The sequence below is a fragment of the Gossypium raimondii genome, chromosome 9 (genome assembly GCF_025698545.1).
Source record: "Gossypium raimondii isolate GPD5lz chromosome 9, ASM2569854v1, whole genome shotgun sequence".
Lineage (NCBI taxonomy): Eukaryota > Viridiplantae > Streptophyta > Magnoliopsida > Malvales > Malvaceae > Gossypium > Gossypium raimondii.
In genome coordinates this window covers 24,616,697-24,633,564 of record NC_068573.1, presented here as the reverse complement: position 1 = coordinate 24,633,564, position 16,868 = coordinate 24,616,697, and the positions used below count along the sequence as shown (strand labels likewise).

General features: G+C 33.7%; 1 non-coding gene across 1 annotated transcript; it reads right to left on the bottom strand.

The window, feature by feature from the left end:
• Nucleotides 1-624: 624 nt before the first annotated feature.
• Nucleotides 625-731, bottom strand: LOC128032963 (small nucleolar RNA R71). The gene has a single exon (XR_008189302.1). It is a non-coding gene; the product is annotated as a small nucleolar RNA R71 (small nucleolar RNA).
• Between the last annotated feature and the right edge of the window lie 16,137 nt (nucleotides 732-16,868).

The following is a 16,868-nucleotide window of genomic DNA, read 5'->3' as shown; positions in this document are numbered from 1 at the left end:
TTTCAATTTGATTTATTTCTAACATTACTAACTGATTCTTTTTAATTCTTGTGATTTTCTTCTCAGGTGTTTGTTAGCATAGATCGAATTATCGATTTACTCATTGTAGACCCTAAAATTTAGCAAACTTTTAGACAAAGAAGACGTGAACGAATAGCTCAAAGATAAGTGGAGATGGACCTATGAAATCAAAATGAAGACCAAGGTAATGAAGCCAATTATGTACGAAATCCTATCCTCTTTGCCAATGATAGGTATCGATGCATCAGACAATATGTTGTGCAACTTTTCAATGAGTTAAACCCAGGAATTAGAAGGCCAGATATTGAGGCAACCCAGTTTGAATTGAAACCAGTGATGTTTGAAATGCTACAAACGGTGGGCCAATTTAGTGGTATGCCCACGGAAGATCCACATCTCCACCTTTGATTATTTGTAGAGGTGAGTGATTCATTCAAGATAGCCGGTGTGACTGAAGACACACTATGGTTGAAGTTGTTTTCGTACTCATTGCGAGATCGAGCACGAGCATGGCTGAATTCTTTGCCACCAAGTTCCATATCTACATGGCAAGAATTAGCAGATAGATTATTGGTTAAGTATTTCCGACCTAGCAAAAATGCTAAGTTAAGCAACGAGATCACAACTTTCCAACAATTGGATGACAAGTCTTTGTATGGGACTTGGGAGCGATTCAAAGAGTTACTTTGTAAGTGTCCTCATCATGGGATTCCTCATTGTATCTAGTTGGAGACATTCTATAATGGTCTCAATGCACGTACAAGATTGATGACAGATGCTTCCGCGAATGGTGCAATTTTGTCTAAGTCTTATAATGAGGCTTATGAGATCATCGAGAGGATTGCGAGTAATAACTGGCAATGGCCAACAAATCGAACAGCTTCAGAAAGGTGTGTAGTCAGAGTTCATGAAGTTGACTCTCTCATTTTGTTATTAGCTCAGGTATCGTCTATTTCTACTATGTTAAAATAGTTAACCGCTAATAGTATTAATAATTTTGCAGCTCAGCCACCAAGTCCGTTTGATGTAGTTTCTTGTGTGTACTGTGGGGAAGGTCATTCTTTTGAGAATTGTACATCAAATCTCGAGTCAGTGTACTATGTGGTGAACCAATATCAAAATAGGAGTGGATAAGGACCTCAGTCGAACTTCTACAATCCTTCATGGCTTAATCATCCTAACTTTTCGTGGAGCAACCAAGGAAATAGACCGAACAATAACTTATTGTAGCAAAGACCCAACCAATCTCAAGGGTTTAATCAGCAAGCTCCAAAACCACCTTAAGCTGAGGCATCAAACAATTTGGAGAACTTGTTGAAAGGGTACAGGGCAAAGAATGACGCTTTGATCCAAAGCCAAGCAGCAACACTAAAAAATTTGGAAAACCAAATGGGTCAGTTAGCTACGGAGCTACGTGATAGACCACGAGGAACCTTGCCAAGCAATACTGAGAATCTAAGGAATTTGGGTAAAGAACATATCAAGGTAGTGGCACTGTGAAGTGGTAAGACTCTGGAACCCTGATTGATTGATGTCGAAGATGAGCCTGTTGAAAAGGAGGGAAATCAACCAGCTGTTGAAGTTTCTACACCAAAAGAATCAGAATCTACAAAGTCTGACAATGTAAACCCTGACTTAGTAAATTCAAATATTTTAACATCTTCTTTGGATGTAGATTTACCTACTCAGAAAAGTTGTCCGGTTCAACCAAAAGTTCCATCACCTCCATATCCGTAAAGATTGCAGCAACACAAGAAGAAACAGGAGGTGCAATTTAAGAAGTTTTTGGATGTTCTAAAGCAGTTACACATCAATATTCCGTTAGTGGAAGCTTTAGAACAAATGCCAAATTATGTGAAGTTTATGAAGGATATACTGTCCAAGAAGAAACGACTGAGTGAGTATGAGACTGTTGCCTTGACAAAGGAGCGCAGTGCGTTCCTGCAGAACAAACTGCCACTGAAATTGAAAGACCTAGGAACCTTTACTATACCCTGTAACATTGGTGAATCTTACTATGGTAAAGCTTTGTGTGACTTAGGAGCGAGTATCAACTTGATGCTTAAGTCTATTTTCAAGATGTTAGGGATAGGTGAAGTAAGACCTACAATTGTGACGCTTCAGCTAGCGGATCGACCGTTAGCATATCCCGAAGGAAAGATCGAGGATGTTTTGGTAAGAGTCGGTAAATTTATTTTTCCTGCTGATTTCATTATTTTGATTTTGAAGTAGATAAGGAAGTGCCAATTATCCTTGGGAGACCTTTCCTAGCCACGGGGAGAATGTTAATTGATGTGCAGAAAGGCAAACTCACCATGCGAGTTCAAAATGATCAGGTAACCTTTAATATTCTTAAAGTAATGAAATTTCCCGACTCGGTAGAGAAGTGTTCAGTTATGGAAGAGATAGAAACCTTGGTTTCTATGGAAAGCAATTTTGAGGAAGATCCACTAGAGAAAGCCTTAGAGTTTGACCCTTTGGAGGGTGAAGAAGGTGAAGAAAACATGGCTTTGATGGAAGCCAGTCTGAGAAATTTTATTCAATCCACACGGTTTGAACCGTTGGAGTTAAAAGTTAGAGAATTTGTGCAACCCAAGTTGTCAATTGAAGAACCACCTAAACTCGAACTAAATGTACTTCCTTCCCATTTGAAATACGTTTATTTAGGTGACAGTTCTACTTTGTCTGTGATTATTTCAGAAGAACTAACGAAAGATCAAGAGGAGCAACTAATTGTTGTTCTAAAGAAATTTAAGAAAGAAATTGGTTGGACCATAGCTGATATTCTAGGTATAAGCCCTTCTTTTTGCATATATAAAATCATTTTAGAAGAAGGTGAAAGAGCTCAGATTGATGGGAAAAGGAGGCTCAATCCTATTATGCAAGAAGTTGTGAGAAAGGAAATGATGAAATGGTTAGATGCGGGAATCATCTATCCTATTTCAGATAGTTCATGGGTAAGTCCAGTGCAGTGTGTGCTAAAGAAAGGTGGAATCACGACTGTTGAAAATGAGCGTAATGAGTTAATTCCAACGAGAACTGTTACCAGTTGGAGAATCTGTTTTGATTACAGAAAGTTGAACAAAGCCACTCGGAAGGACTATTTTCTGGATCAGATGTTAGATCCTAAGGTAGTTATGCGATTCCTACATAAACATGTGTTTACACGATTTGGGACACCAAGAGCTATTATTAGTGATGAAGGTTCTCACTTTGTGAACAAATGGCTTAAGTGGTTGCTTGATAAATACGATGTGAAGCACAAGATTGCTATTGCTTATCACCCCCTGTAACAGCCCGATTTTATGGTCTACAATTTCACGGAAAAATTTTGTAAAAATTTCGTTCGAAAATTTCGACGTTTGGGCACTCAATTTAGTCAAAAGGACTGAATTGTAAATAGTGCAAAAGTTGAGTTCTACATGTTAGAGGTGTCCAATTGTTATGAAATTTTAAATTGGATGTCCTTATGTGGTAATTAGACCATTAGTTAATTGATGGAAAAAAATAGGCATAGGATTAGTGAAATAGATTTTTTTAAGTAAGGGCATTTTAGTCATTTGGTAATAAAAAAAGAATTAAAATGGGAAAAAAGATGGAAAAATGGTGTTCATCTTCATTAGTTGCTGCCAAATTTTGGAAGACACCATAGCTAGGGTTTCTTCACTTTCTCAAGCTCATAGTAAGTGCATCTTAGCCCCGTTTTTAATGTTCTTCGCATATGTAAGATCCTCGTAGCTCGGTTTAGCTTATTCTACCAATAATTCATGTTAGGGTTAATATTTGGAAAAATATCCATAGGTGAAATGTGTTTATTTTTCTTTTTTATGGTAGAATATGAAGCTAGAAATGATGTTAAACAACTTTTGCTAAGCGATTTTAAGTGAAAACGGGTAAATTGACATAATCGGTAAAAATATTTAATGTTCATAAGTACGTGTTAGAGTGAGAATTTGATGTTTCCATAGAAGGAAAAAGTGTTTAGCATGTTGTAAAATATAAGAATAAGGAGTGAAATTCAATTTTCGAGCTTTGGGTTAAAAATGTAAATATGCAAAAATTTGGGGACAAAATTGTAATTTTGCTAAAAGTTGAGTCGAGGACTGTTTTAGTAAATGTGAATATTAAATAAGCTAAATTTTCTATTATATATCAAGAAAGACGAGAAGACAATCTCAAATGGGGAAAGGAAAAGATCGTGGAGTAAATTGAGAAATTATAATATTTTGCACCGAGGTAAGTATGCATATGAATTAATGTAATATTTTAATGTTATTCAATATATTGTTGAGATTTGATTGATTATAGAATAAATATTCGATATAGATCCTAAAAATGTGGTTAAGCCAGGAAAGGTGGTAAAATGTTGAAAAACAAGGTTTCTGGTTGAACACTCGGAATAGGCTGGAATACATTGAATAAAAAGGGGTTGCTAATTGCTGATTCCCCGAGGGGTTGCTAAGTGCTGATTCCCCAAATTATTGACTCTAAAGGTGGTTGCTAAGTGCTGATCACACCGTATTTTTAACTGTGAAAGGGGTTGCTAAGTGTTGGTTCCCCGTAACGTTGAATATAAATGTGGTTGCTATGTGCTGAATCCACCGTATTTTTAATTGTGAATGGGGTTGCTAAGTGCTGATTCCCCGTATCACTGAATACAAAGGTGGTTGCTAAATGCTGATTCCACCGAATCCTTAATTGTGAAAGGGGTTGCTATGTGCTGATTCCCTGTATCACTGAATTTATGGTGGTTGCTAAGTGCTGAATCCATCGAGTAACGGATAATATTCCGAGTGTTCAACAGGGAAATTGGAAAGGTGAATGTATATACGAAATTGAAAAGATTATGTAAGGAATATTGGGTTTGATACTTAGTCGACCCATGTGTAAAATGGTATGAAATATCAGAACTACAAAAGAGTAAATTTAGAAATAAAACAGTTTTGAATAACAGCAGTTGAACAGCTTTGAAAAATCACCATAAATGGTGGAAATTGAATTAGATGTTGAATAGTATATGAAATGGAATCTGAATGAGTCTATTTTCACATGAAAGAAACATAGAAAGCAAAAGAGTTACATATTTTGGGATATTTGAATTTTAGTGATACAAGGTTGAATTGATTTCGAAATCCCCTTTTTCAACTTTATAAAATCACCAAAAATTGTACAAAAATAATTAGGGATTTAAATTTACATGCTTGAATTCCTCAATGAGTCTATTTTTGAGAGAAACAAACAATAAAATTGTTTGAATTTTGTACAAAGAGTTAAGTAAATTTTAGTAAAGAGAGGCAGAGCTGTCGAGCTGTGAAACAGGGGAAGGTTTAAAGAATAAACTGTACTAATTGGCTAAATAAAAAATTGTTAAAATTTTATGATAGAAATGTATACGAGTCTAGTTTTAAGAAAAATTTATGGAACTTAATTTGGAATCTTGTAGCTCCAGATAAAAATAAAATAGTGACCGTGACGCAGAAAAACAGATTGCTTGAAATTGAACAAACAATGAAATTTATGTGTGAATAAAATTATGTTTCATTGAAATCATGTTAGAAATTTGTTTATTTTTCATATGCTTACTTAATAAGCTATATTCTTATCCCTCTTACTTTTCTTTGTTTTATAGTGACATCAGTACAGCTCGAAAATTGGACAGAGTCGGAATATCATCCACACTATCTACATCTTTTAGTATTTTGTAACCATTACTTTTGAATTATGGCATGTATAGATGACTTAATGTAAAGTGATATATAATATATATATATCTATTAATTATTATATGGTTTAAAATGTTAGTGGAGATAAATTGAAAGGTTGTTTTTCTTTAAGTTACTAACAAGGTTACCTAGAATGCTGTAAATGATTTAACTGTGCTTAAATATATATATAAATGTATTGGTTCAATTATTGGAATTGGTTTGGTTGAAATTTTGAAATTTTCAGGGTGTTTTATGTAAAAATAAGCAGAAATGCTGTCGAAATTTTAAAAAAAAATTTGTAATAAAGTATCTCAATTGGAACAATTACGAGTATTTTAGTTCTAGTAATACCTCACACTCTGTTCCGGCAAGGAACACGGGTAAGGGGTGTTACACCCCCAGTCTAATGGACAAGTTTAAAGAGTGAATCGTGAGATCAAAGGTATCCTTGAAAAGGTAGTACGCCTTAGCAGAAAAGATTGGTCTCGAAGGCTCGATGATGCATTATTGGCCTATCGAGCAACATTTAAGATTCCGTTCGAAATGACTCCTTATCGGTTAGTCTTTGGAAAGGCATGTCATTTGCCATTAGAATTGGAGAGTAAAGCTCACTGGCTTTGAAGAAGTTAAATTTTGATCTTAAGCAAGCCGATGAGAGAAGGATGTTACAACTGGATGAGTTGGAAGAGTTGAGGTTTTTTTCCTATGAGAATGCCAAAATGTGCAAAGAAAGATCAAAGAGATGGCATGATACTTATATACAACCTCGCGAGTTTAAAGAAGGTCAGAAGGTGTTGTTGTTTAATTCAAGGCTGAAGTTATTTCTTGAGAAACTGAAATCCCGATGGAAAGGACCCTATACCATTTACCGAGTTTATCCTTATGGAGCTATTGAATTATACGACAATTATGGAGGTACGTTTAAAGTTAATGGTCAACGTCTAAAACACTACTGGGATGGTGAAGATGAGCGAATTGAATCCTCGCTCATCTTAACCGACCCTTAATTTTTCATGAACTCATTATGTAAATAAATAAATAATTAGAAATTATTTTCTTAATTTATTACATTTAATTAATTCTGCCTAAGGAGATTGAAACTTAAGCAGGACCACTGTAACCCCTCCAACCTTTCCTAGGAATTAATTTAATGTAAATTGTTAAGAAGAAATTTTCTAATTAAATTTTTTAAGTTTCATTTTGTTCAGTTTAAATTTTAAATTTTTATGTTAATAAAGGGGGTCAAATTTGTCCCAAGTACTAATCAGTTTTTTTTTTAAGATACAGTCTGAGTTTGACGCCCAAGACAACAAAAAGGAGGGAAAAATCTATGCCTTGCCATCACACCTATTACTTGCCGCCCAAGTAACTTTAATGTAGCTAAATTTTTACTACATGTTGCCCTAATTTTTCTCTATATAAACCCTTCTTCATTCTACTAATTTTCATATCCCTCAAAGCAATTTGCTTACGCCATAAAAATTCCTAAACCTCTCTTTTGTGCCGTCAACCTCGAATCCCGAAAGAAACCCTAGTTCTTTCCCGAAAGAAACCCTAGTTCTTTTCTTCTTTTTGCTGAAATTTCCTATTGCTGCAGCAAAGAGATCGCTGCCGCATCATCCTTGTTTTCACAAGATTTTTGTTGTAGCAAGTTATACCTACTTTCCCGATTTCTGTTTTCTCTCTTATGCAGAAATTTTGCCGAATTTTTGGGAAAATACCATGTATCGCAAAAGAACTAGATTGTCAAAGACTACTCCTGAAAACTTGTTTATGGTTGATGAAGAAGTGAAAGAGCGATTTGATTCAATTTTCAAGCATCAACCTATGATGCCGAAAAAGGTTTTAACCTGAAGAGCAATGATGTGATGGTTGTTCCTGTGCTAATTAGAAAAATAATCAATGCTCTCAAATGGGAATGATTCTGTGATGCTCGGTCACTTCCCGATGATTAACTAGTTCGAGACTTCTGTGCTAGTTTGACTACGCAAGATGCTATTGAAGTCATTGTTCGAAAGAAAAAGGTACCTCTTACTTCTAAGTCCATCAATGATTTGTTTAATTTACCTGATGCTGAAGAAAATGAGTACTGCCCTATGATGAGCAATATCAATTGGGATTTTCTTCAACAAGTGCTTGATGTTATGACAAATCCGGGATCCCAATGGATTATAAGGAAGTATGGGAGCCATTATTGTCGAAGAGAATACTTGAAACCAGTAGAAAAGGTATGGTTTTATTTTGTTTGCTACAGTTTTATGCCTATCTCACATAGTTCCACCATCTCGATGGAATGGATGCTCTTGTTATATGCAATCTTGATAGAAAAATCCATTAATGTTGAGAAAATTATCCTCAAGGAGATTCATGATTGTGCTAAAAAAAAGGTAGGAAGTGCTTATTTCCCATCATTAATCACTTCACTTTGCTTAAGAAGGGGCAGTATGTTCAAGGGTGTATTGCAAGTCATGATCTTGAAAGGTTGGTAGAAAGAGATCGTGAGTTGAACCAAGGTGAGCAAGAGGAACCAATTGAGCCAAAAACTAAAGAGTCAACAAATAAAACAGAAACTGAAGCTAGTTCAGTTACAGACACTGAAGAAGAAGAATTTGATAAGGAACCAAATAGTCCTCAACTAGCTAAAGGAGTTGAAAACCCTGAAACTAGGGTTGAGCCAGAAGAAAAACTAGTCAAGCTAAGTGTTGAACCTGAATATACAACTCCCATGCCGACTTCTGCAAGTACTTCAAGGAAATCAGAGTTGTCAATTTTGATGGACATGTGCAAGTTCATGCACAATCAACAACAAGCTTACTTGAAATATGCAAACATTAGAGATGATTCAATTCGAAATACTTTTAAGAATATCTCTAATACTTTTTTTCTTGATTTCCCAGATGCTATCTTTGAGACATGGACGGAAGAGACTGATGATGCAAGCAAAGATAGAGCTAAAGAAGAGAAAGGGGAATAAGTTAGAAAAATAAAAGGGGGATTCTTGTCTTGTTATTTATTTAATTGTTTTTAGGTCTTTAGGAATTTATTTCTTTGGTAATTAGGATTTAATTTTTACAAAATAAAACATAGCAAGCATGAATAAATATTTCTTTACAAAGAAAAAGACTAAGTGATATGGCAATGGGAATGAACATGTCTAGGATTGGGTTATTAGGAAAGACTTGGTATTTAAGTAGTCTAAATGACTCACCTCTCTTTCTTTACAATCCTACATGGTGTTTAGTTTTCATTCATTACTTTGTTTTTGCAATGAGGACATTGCTTCTTTTTAAAGGAGGCAATGCAAATTGCTCAAATTTTTAAAATTTTCAAGTATGTTTCAAATCATTCTTTCATAAGTATGTCTTAATAAATGAATGTTTAGAGAAATTATTTTTAATAAGATAGCTTGTATGCAAGCATGAATGATGATTTTATCTGAGTGATTGTATGTTATCATGAAAAATGAAATATTTTTATGATCTTAGTCTTAGGTAATGTTTGCCATGAAAACTTAGTTTCTCTTGAGATTAGACATGCACGAAGGTTTATATCTTTAGAATTGACTTAGTAACTTTCTTGAGGTGAAATCCTAGGGGACATAAAAATCTAAAATGATATAGGCACCATTTTTCTTTGGATCGTTTGAGCCTTTTCAAGCCCACCTTATGATATTAGACCCTTGAAACTATAAGTTTGAGCTTAAAGGCCTGTTCATTGTAATAAACCTACATTATAAGCCAGTACCATCTTTTTAAAATTATCCTAATTTTGTGCACCTATCTTAACTAAAGTTGTCTTTGGAATCAACATTTGAGGAAATTTTCATAAAGTTGTATGTGCTCATGCTTATAAAAAAAACAACAACAAAGACAAAGAAAGAGTGAAATAAAATTTACTCAGCCTCCAAAAAGAAAATGTATGAGTATGAGTTCAAAATAAGTTTGGGGGAGTTCCACAGGTTCACTTGAAGAAAAAGGTTAAATTTCGAGAAATCCAAGACAAGTTAAAGGTTAAGATTTTGAAACCGAAATGTCCCATCTCTTAAAATCCCCACCTTTAACCGAGCCCCATTACAACCTTATAAAAGACCTATTGATTTGATGATTATGTCACCTACATTAGTGGAGAGGAAGTATTAAGTTCAACATATGAAGATCATAAATAAGCCTTATGATTGTTTTGCTTGATTGATGAGAAATTGTGTTGAATGAAAAATATTATCTATGGCTGTGATATACATGCAAACTATGATTCATGTTGGGATATCTTGAAACTTAGAATAAAATTTTCAAAATGTTTGTATATGAGTTACTTGTTAATAAAGAAGATCTATGAGCATGTATTTATTGATGCATGATTATGAGACGAAGATTGATGCTACTTACACTCTTAGCAAAATTTGCCTTAGCAAGACCTTGTGCTGTGCATGAACATTACTCGAGACAAGCAATGATTTAAGTTTGGGGGATTGTAAACTGAAAAATATATAGGAATTTTCCAATATAATTCATCACCTTTTTACTTAATTTTGTTGTTAAAACCAAGTAATTGTTTAATAAATTAATGAAATATGCAAAAATATGAAATTAAGACATAGAAATTATTAAAATCTGATTTTATACTTTATTATATAGTTTTCATGCATAAAATGACTTATTTTGTATTAATTTAAGCATATTATATTTTTAAGCTATAAAGTGGGCCATGCATGATTAAATTGAATAATAAAATATAAATTTATATTTAATAATTTATTTTAATATTTTATTAATAAATTGGGTTTTAATTAATTAAGCAAATTGATTAGTTAAAGTGGTTAAATTATATTATTTGGTCCTCTAAACTATTTACTATTTTTGGACAGGTCTGAGAGTTTTCTTCTAATTGCAAAATTGTCCAAATTGGGGACCAAGTCAACCCAATTTTTGGTTGCACATGGATTTCATAAACCATTTTTTGGTTTAATTATACAAAGTCCTTGAAGAGTTAAAGAAATTAGAGATTTTCTCGAAGATTTGCTAATGACCGAGTCTTAGTCCTGAGTTGTTGTGGCACTCAAATTGACAAAAAATCAAGGAAAAATCAGCCACCTTTCCTCAATTCATGGCTGGCCACTCTTGGAGGAAGTTTCAAAGGATGGACACTCCTATTTTTAGCAAACTAGCTCCCTTCCCTCACCTATAAGTAAGAGCTCATTTATCACTTTTTCAATCATCCCTCATCCCATCATCTCTCACTCATTCATCATTCTCTCAACTCCTTTAGTTGTCTTTCCCCTTCATCATCCTTGCATAAGGATGTTAGAAATTAAGCCTCTTAAAGAACCCTTGGTTGGCCACCTTGGAGAGCCATCAGCAAAGGAGCAACGCAAAGAAGCGAATGAGCCTCATCAGTCAGAGTCTTGGGTGACAGCCACTCTAAATTGGGTTTAATCTTTCTTTTCTTTAAATTTAATTTAAAGATGTTTTCTATGTGTTCTTTGTTCTTATTTACAACAATTATAGCTTAAATTTATTTAAGCTAGGATGATTATTTTGATTAAATAATATTTATTTGATTCCTGCGTAAAATGTTTGTGCCTTAATAGATCATGTTTTCAATTAAAATCAAGTTTGTATTTCGTTCATACGTGATTGAAACGCACCTGAATTAGCTGAGCGATCCTAACCAGACGACGGCTAATGGACGCATAATTGAAATGTGCATGCTCAATTTAAATCCTAACACGATTAAATTGTAAGTTGCATAACAACTCCAACCAAGGTCTGTTATCTGCATAGCTTTTAGATTTGTGTGATTAAATTGTTTCAAACCTAACACGTCCCTGTTACCTCACACGAATGCTAAGAAACCCTTAGTAAAGAAGGATCAGTAAAATTCGTATTTACTAAGTAAAGGATTCCGAAAGGACCTAATGTGGTTTCCAAACTCATGAATGATCGAGTTGCCATAGAATGTTTTTTTCCGAATGTTATTAAGCATGTTGATAATAAATTGAGTTTAATTAAAGTAATTGTCCTAGTTTATTTATGTTATAATTGTTGCAAATTGTGTTTAATTTTACTAAAATCTATTTCAATCATATAGTTTGCATACTTAGGATAATTGGCATTAGGGATCATTGCATTTAGTTTAATATATTTTAATCACCACTTCTCAACTATATTGTCTTTTTATTTACCAAATTGTTAGTATAATTTTACAAATTAAGTGACTTAGCAAAAATACAATCCCTGTGGAGACAATAACTCGATACTTACGTATTACTTGATAATGACTGTGTACACTTGCACAAACCTACGCGTTACAATGTCGTGACACCCTTAGCCTGTGTCGGGACATCGAAGGCTGGCTTGAGTTTTCTTCTTTCTGTTCCCTATGTTGCAACATCAATCCTCCCGTGTTGCGACATAGCGTCCAGTATCGTCCTAAAATACCTTCTAACGGTCTCCTACACACTTACAAAGTATGTTAGCTTTCCCTTAGGCTATGGTCAATAAAAGACTCAATTTGCACATTTTATTTAATGTAAGTAAAAGTAAAGAAACCTAACTAAAATGTAATGTAAATGCTTTTATTTAAGGTCCTTAAGTGTGAAAACTAGTTTAATCTACTACACTAAATTTCAGCAAATCCGCGTGTTTGATGGAATAAATGGTATAAGCATATGTAGTTGATGTGTGTTTATCCTTGAATCATGGTAAACTTTGAATTGGTAATGCTTGATGAATGATTGATTTGTTAGATGTATAACATAAAGTTACTTGTTGGCTTGAGACTTATATGGTCAATTTTGATTAGTGAATGACATGTTTTATGTTTGTTATAAATGTAAGGTTTGGTATGTTTATCGTGGCAAGAATATACTAATTCATTTTAAAGTACAATGTATGAATGAATCAATGGAATGAATCATGTTGGTATTATAATTGTTGAATGTCTTGATAACAATTTATGATTTATTTGTGATGGTGCCAAAATGGCATATTGGTTAGGCACTTTAGGATGTTTTGTATCATGTGGACTAAATTCTTAAAGAGTTTTAGGCTAGATTATGTTGTGCATTAACATGTGTTAGGTAATGCTTAAGGTTTTGGATTGTACCTTTTGCAAGATAGCCATTTTTAATGTAACATGGTTTGTCACATGATTGGTTGACATGACTATGTGCCATTGGTAATTTAGATGCAAGAATATTGACACGATCTCAATCTCTTGCACGGCCCAGCCAGACGACCGTGTGAATGTAATGACCTGAAAGTCAGTGGTGGCAGAAAGTGTGGTTTCGGAACCTAGTTTTCACAAATCAGACTCATAATAAAATATTTATGGAGTTATATTAGAAGTAAATTGAATTCAATTAGGTAATTTTTTTTTGAATTAGTGCTTAATTAAGGTTTAGGGGCTAAATCGCATAAGTGATAAAAGTGTAATTTACTTAAGTATTTATAATTATACCTTAGAGTAAGGGGCCTATATAGTAATTATACCTCTAGATTATATATTGGGTGGTATATGGCAAGTTATACATGTGGATATGTGATAAAATTGTGATAAAATAATGATAATTAATAATAAAAATAAAATAGAAAGAAAATATGAATAAAAAAAGTTAGTGGAGAAAGAAACATTTTATTTTATCCTTTCTTCATGCAAAGATCGTACCAAGGGATGAAGAAGAGAATCACTCTTGGCCATAAGGGTTTCAAGGTTTAACCCTTCAATTGGTTAGTTTAATTTACTCATTTTTTGTATTTTTTATGTTTTCGGAATCCCGAGAGCTTAGGCTAGCTAACCCATGTATTATTTTTTAGTACTGTTAAAGATTGAAGGTGTTACCATTTATGAATAGTTTAATTTTTAGGTGTTAATTGGATAGATTTAAAGTTTAAATTTGAAAAATGACTAAATTGTAAAGTGAATTGATGGTTTTGTTCAAAATGGACTAAAATGCAAAAATTTTAAAATTTGTGGTGGAAATGAGAAATAGGAAGTTCAATTAGGAATTGAGTGAAATCAACATGAAATATTGAGGCTAGATTTGAAAGTTATGTTAGTCTCGATTTTAATGACTAAATTTAATAAATTGAAAATTTTTCTTGAATTAGCAATTGAATGTGAAATTGTTTCTGTATTGATAGTTTTGTATGTTTTTCTTAATCTATAGCTAACGTCGACTCGGATTCCTCTAAAAAGAAAGGGAAAGACTAAGTCGTTGACGAATAGCTCTGAGTTTATGGTTTGTGTTTCTTTAATCTGAACAATCTCAATTATTGTATTTATGAATTGCATTATATGGTAAGTTCATAAGGTGAGTTATAATTGATTCAATGAGTTGAAATGAATTAATATGAATTGGTTATCTATGAAAAGGACTGAATTGAATAGACTTGAAATAATTACATATTATGGAATTGTACTAATATTGTGATGAGCTATGCTATTATATATAGGAATTATTGATTGGTTGATTGAGATTATGATATTGAAATTGAGAATTGGTTAAAAATAAATGTGAGAAATTTGTTACCTTATTAACTATTCGGGCAGGGTCGGGTATAGTTGGCGTGTCGTAGGATAGGAAGAGTTCAAGGTTTTACGACTACTGCTTGGAGAGTGCTAGACACCTCATTTGTCGGTTATACCGACCAGTGCTGGGTGTTAGATCTTGTGACCTAAGTGTAGTATTCTCATCAATATACACTTGTAATTTTTTCAAACAAATTGGTTAATAAAAAAAATTCATTGATTACAGTAATATACTTTGTATAATTGTCCTCACATGGTTTTTTGCACGTAAAGAAAAATAGAAGCTAATGTTTCTCATTGGTTTTCTGTTGTTTAAACTGATACTAAGTGGTATTACGTGGTCGGATCATAGTACAAAAAGACATCTTCTATTAGTAGACGGACCTAAACATGCCCTTAGTCTAATCGAAAATGAGCAAACTAATTGAAAGACTAATATGTCGTTTATCAAGTACAATTAGGGAGATGCCTTGTCTTGGGCACCAGAGCGGATGACTCCTAGAAGATAAATGTAACATCCTATACCTGTCTTTGTCATCAGAAACGAGTACGAGATGTTACAGTAAATTTCAGAAGCAAACAGATCACATTTGAAGATAGCATTCAAAATTTCTCCAAGTCTTGCAAATATCAACCATTTAATACAATATAAGACTTAAATCGAGCTTATCAAAGCTCTAACATGTGTCGGGATTCAAAGAAGTTCAAGTCGATTCAAACAAACATAACATAAGGACATAGGGGCACAGGCCCGTGTGGGACATGTCAGTCCATGTTAAAAACCAAATCAACAGTCCAGGGCACACGACTATATCACATGCTCGTGTCTCAGGCCGTGTGCAAATATTCTCAAACAAAGAATGGTAGCACGACCATATCACACGACCATGCTCCAGACCGTTTCTAAAATTCAAACAAACCTGCATATGTGCATGACATACCACACACCCGTGTTCTTACCCATGCCAAAGCACAGGACCGTGAGTTAACCCATGTGACACTAAAATATGCCTTGAAACTCAAGTTTGCCAAATCAAGCCACAGGCAGTCACACTAAAGTCTTAACCAAACTGAAAACCCTGCATAAAACACATTCAAATTTGCATCCAAAATAACCTAATTCATTTAACTAACCAATATTCCAACATTGGCACATCAAATATGCATATTCAACATTCAAAGATCACCAAAATTTCACTACACGCATCCATATCCATTTGCATATAAAATGACAGAAAATAATGCCATTCCTTAAGAAATTTTACTTTCATTTCAAGAACTTCAAGTAAACCTTGAAACATACTTATAATCAAGCATAAAAATTCCCTTACAAAAACAAAATTTACAACCATTTCATTCACTAACTCAAAGTCTCAAAATCAAATATAATAGCTTATGTACATGCCATTTAACCTTAACTGAGATATACCAAAAATCTAGTGAATTTGGGCTGTAGATAGTGTGACCTTTAGACAAGTCCAACCTTGCATCCGAGTGTCCTATATTTACAAAAATGTAGTAAATAAGGTAAGTTTCGAAAGGAACTTAGTAAGTTCATACAATATAAATGTTAACTAACCATAATTTCATTAACATAATGAAAGCATACACTTAGATCATTCACATATCAAAATATATCACAAGTCCAACATGGTGAGTATTAATCCATTTCTCATTCTCATCAACTCCCTCACATTTCATAACGTTTACATTTCTTGCTACCAAAAAGCATAATCTCTTTAACATATAATGATAATAGAACATTTACCACTTTTACTCATATGTACTATTATGAACGGTTTATCGTTTCACACATCACATTCAGCTCCTCATTTATTTCCATCCGATGAACACTATAAAGAGGATTGAAACCCTGATACACGTTTCATATTGTGCCATTGTCCAACTATGGTCTTACATTTGCACTACCATGGCCTTGCCATGGTCTTACATTCATAGTGCCATAACCCGGTTATGGTCTTATCATCAGAATGCCATAGCCTAGCTATAGTCCTACATATATACACTGCCATGGTCCAACCATGGTCTTACGTCAGAACAATTGTCATAGCCTTGCTATGGTCTTACATATACATTGCCATGGTCCAACCATGGTTTTATATCCGAACAACTGCCATAGCCTTGCTATGGTCTTACGTTTATACTTTCCATATCCTTGCTATGGTCTTACGTACAAATGCAACCTGTCTCCATTGATCTCATAAAATATAATTTTCATGAATTTTTACAATTCCAATTCTATCAACAAATTTATTTAGATAATAGTAATTTTTATACATTTACGACATAACTACCACAAAATAATGTGCAGTTTGTGTGGAATGAACAGTATCACGAGAAATTTGTGAAGCTAAAATTGATGTTAGCCAAAGCGTCGATCTTAAATTTGCCTAAATTGGAAAAAGATTTTATAGTATATTGTGACGCTTCCTTGAGTGGTCTGGGCCGTGTTTTGATGCAAGATGAAAAAGTAAAAGTGTATTCGTCCGACTAGCTAAAAATGCATGAATGCAAGTATCCGAGGCATGATTTAGAGCTAGTCATTGTGGTTTTTGCTCTAAAGATTTGGAGGCACTATTTGTATGATGAGAA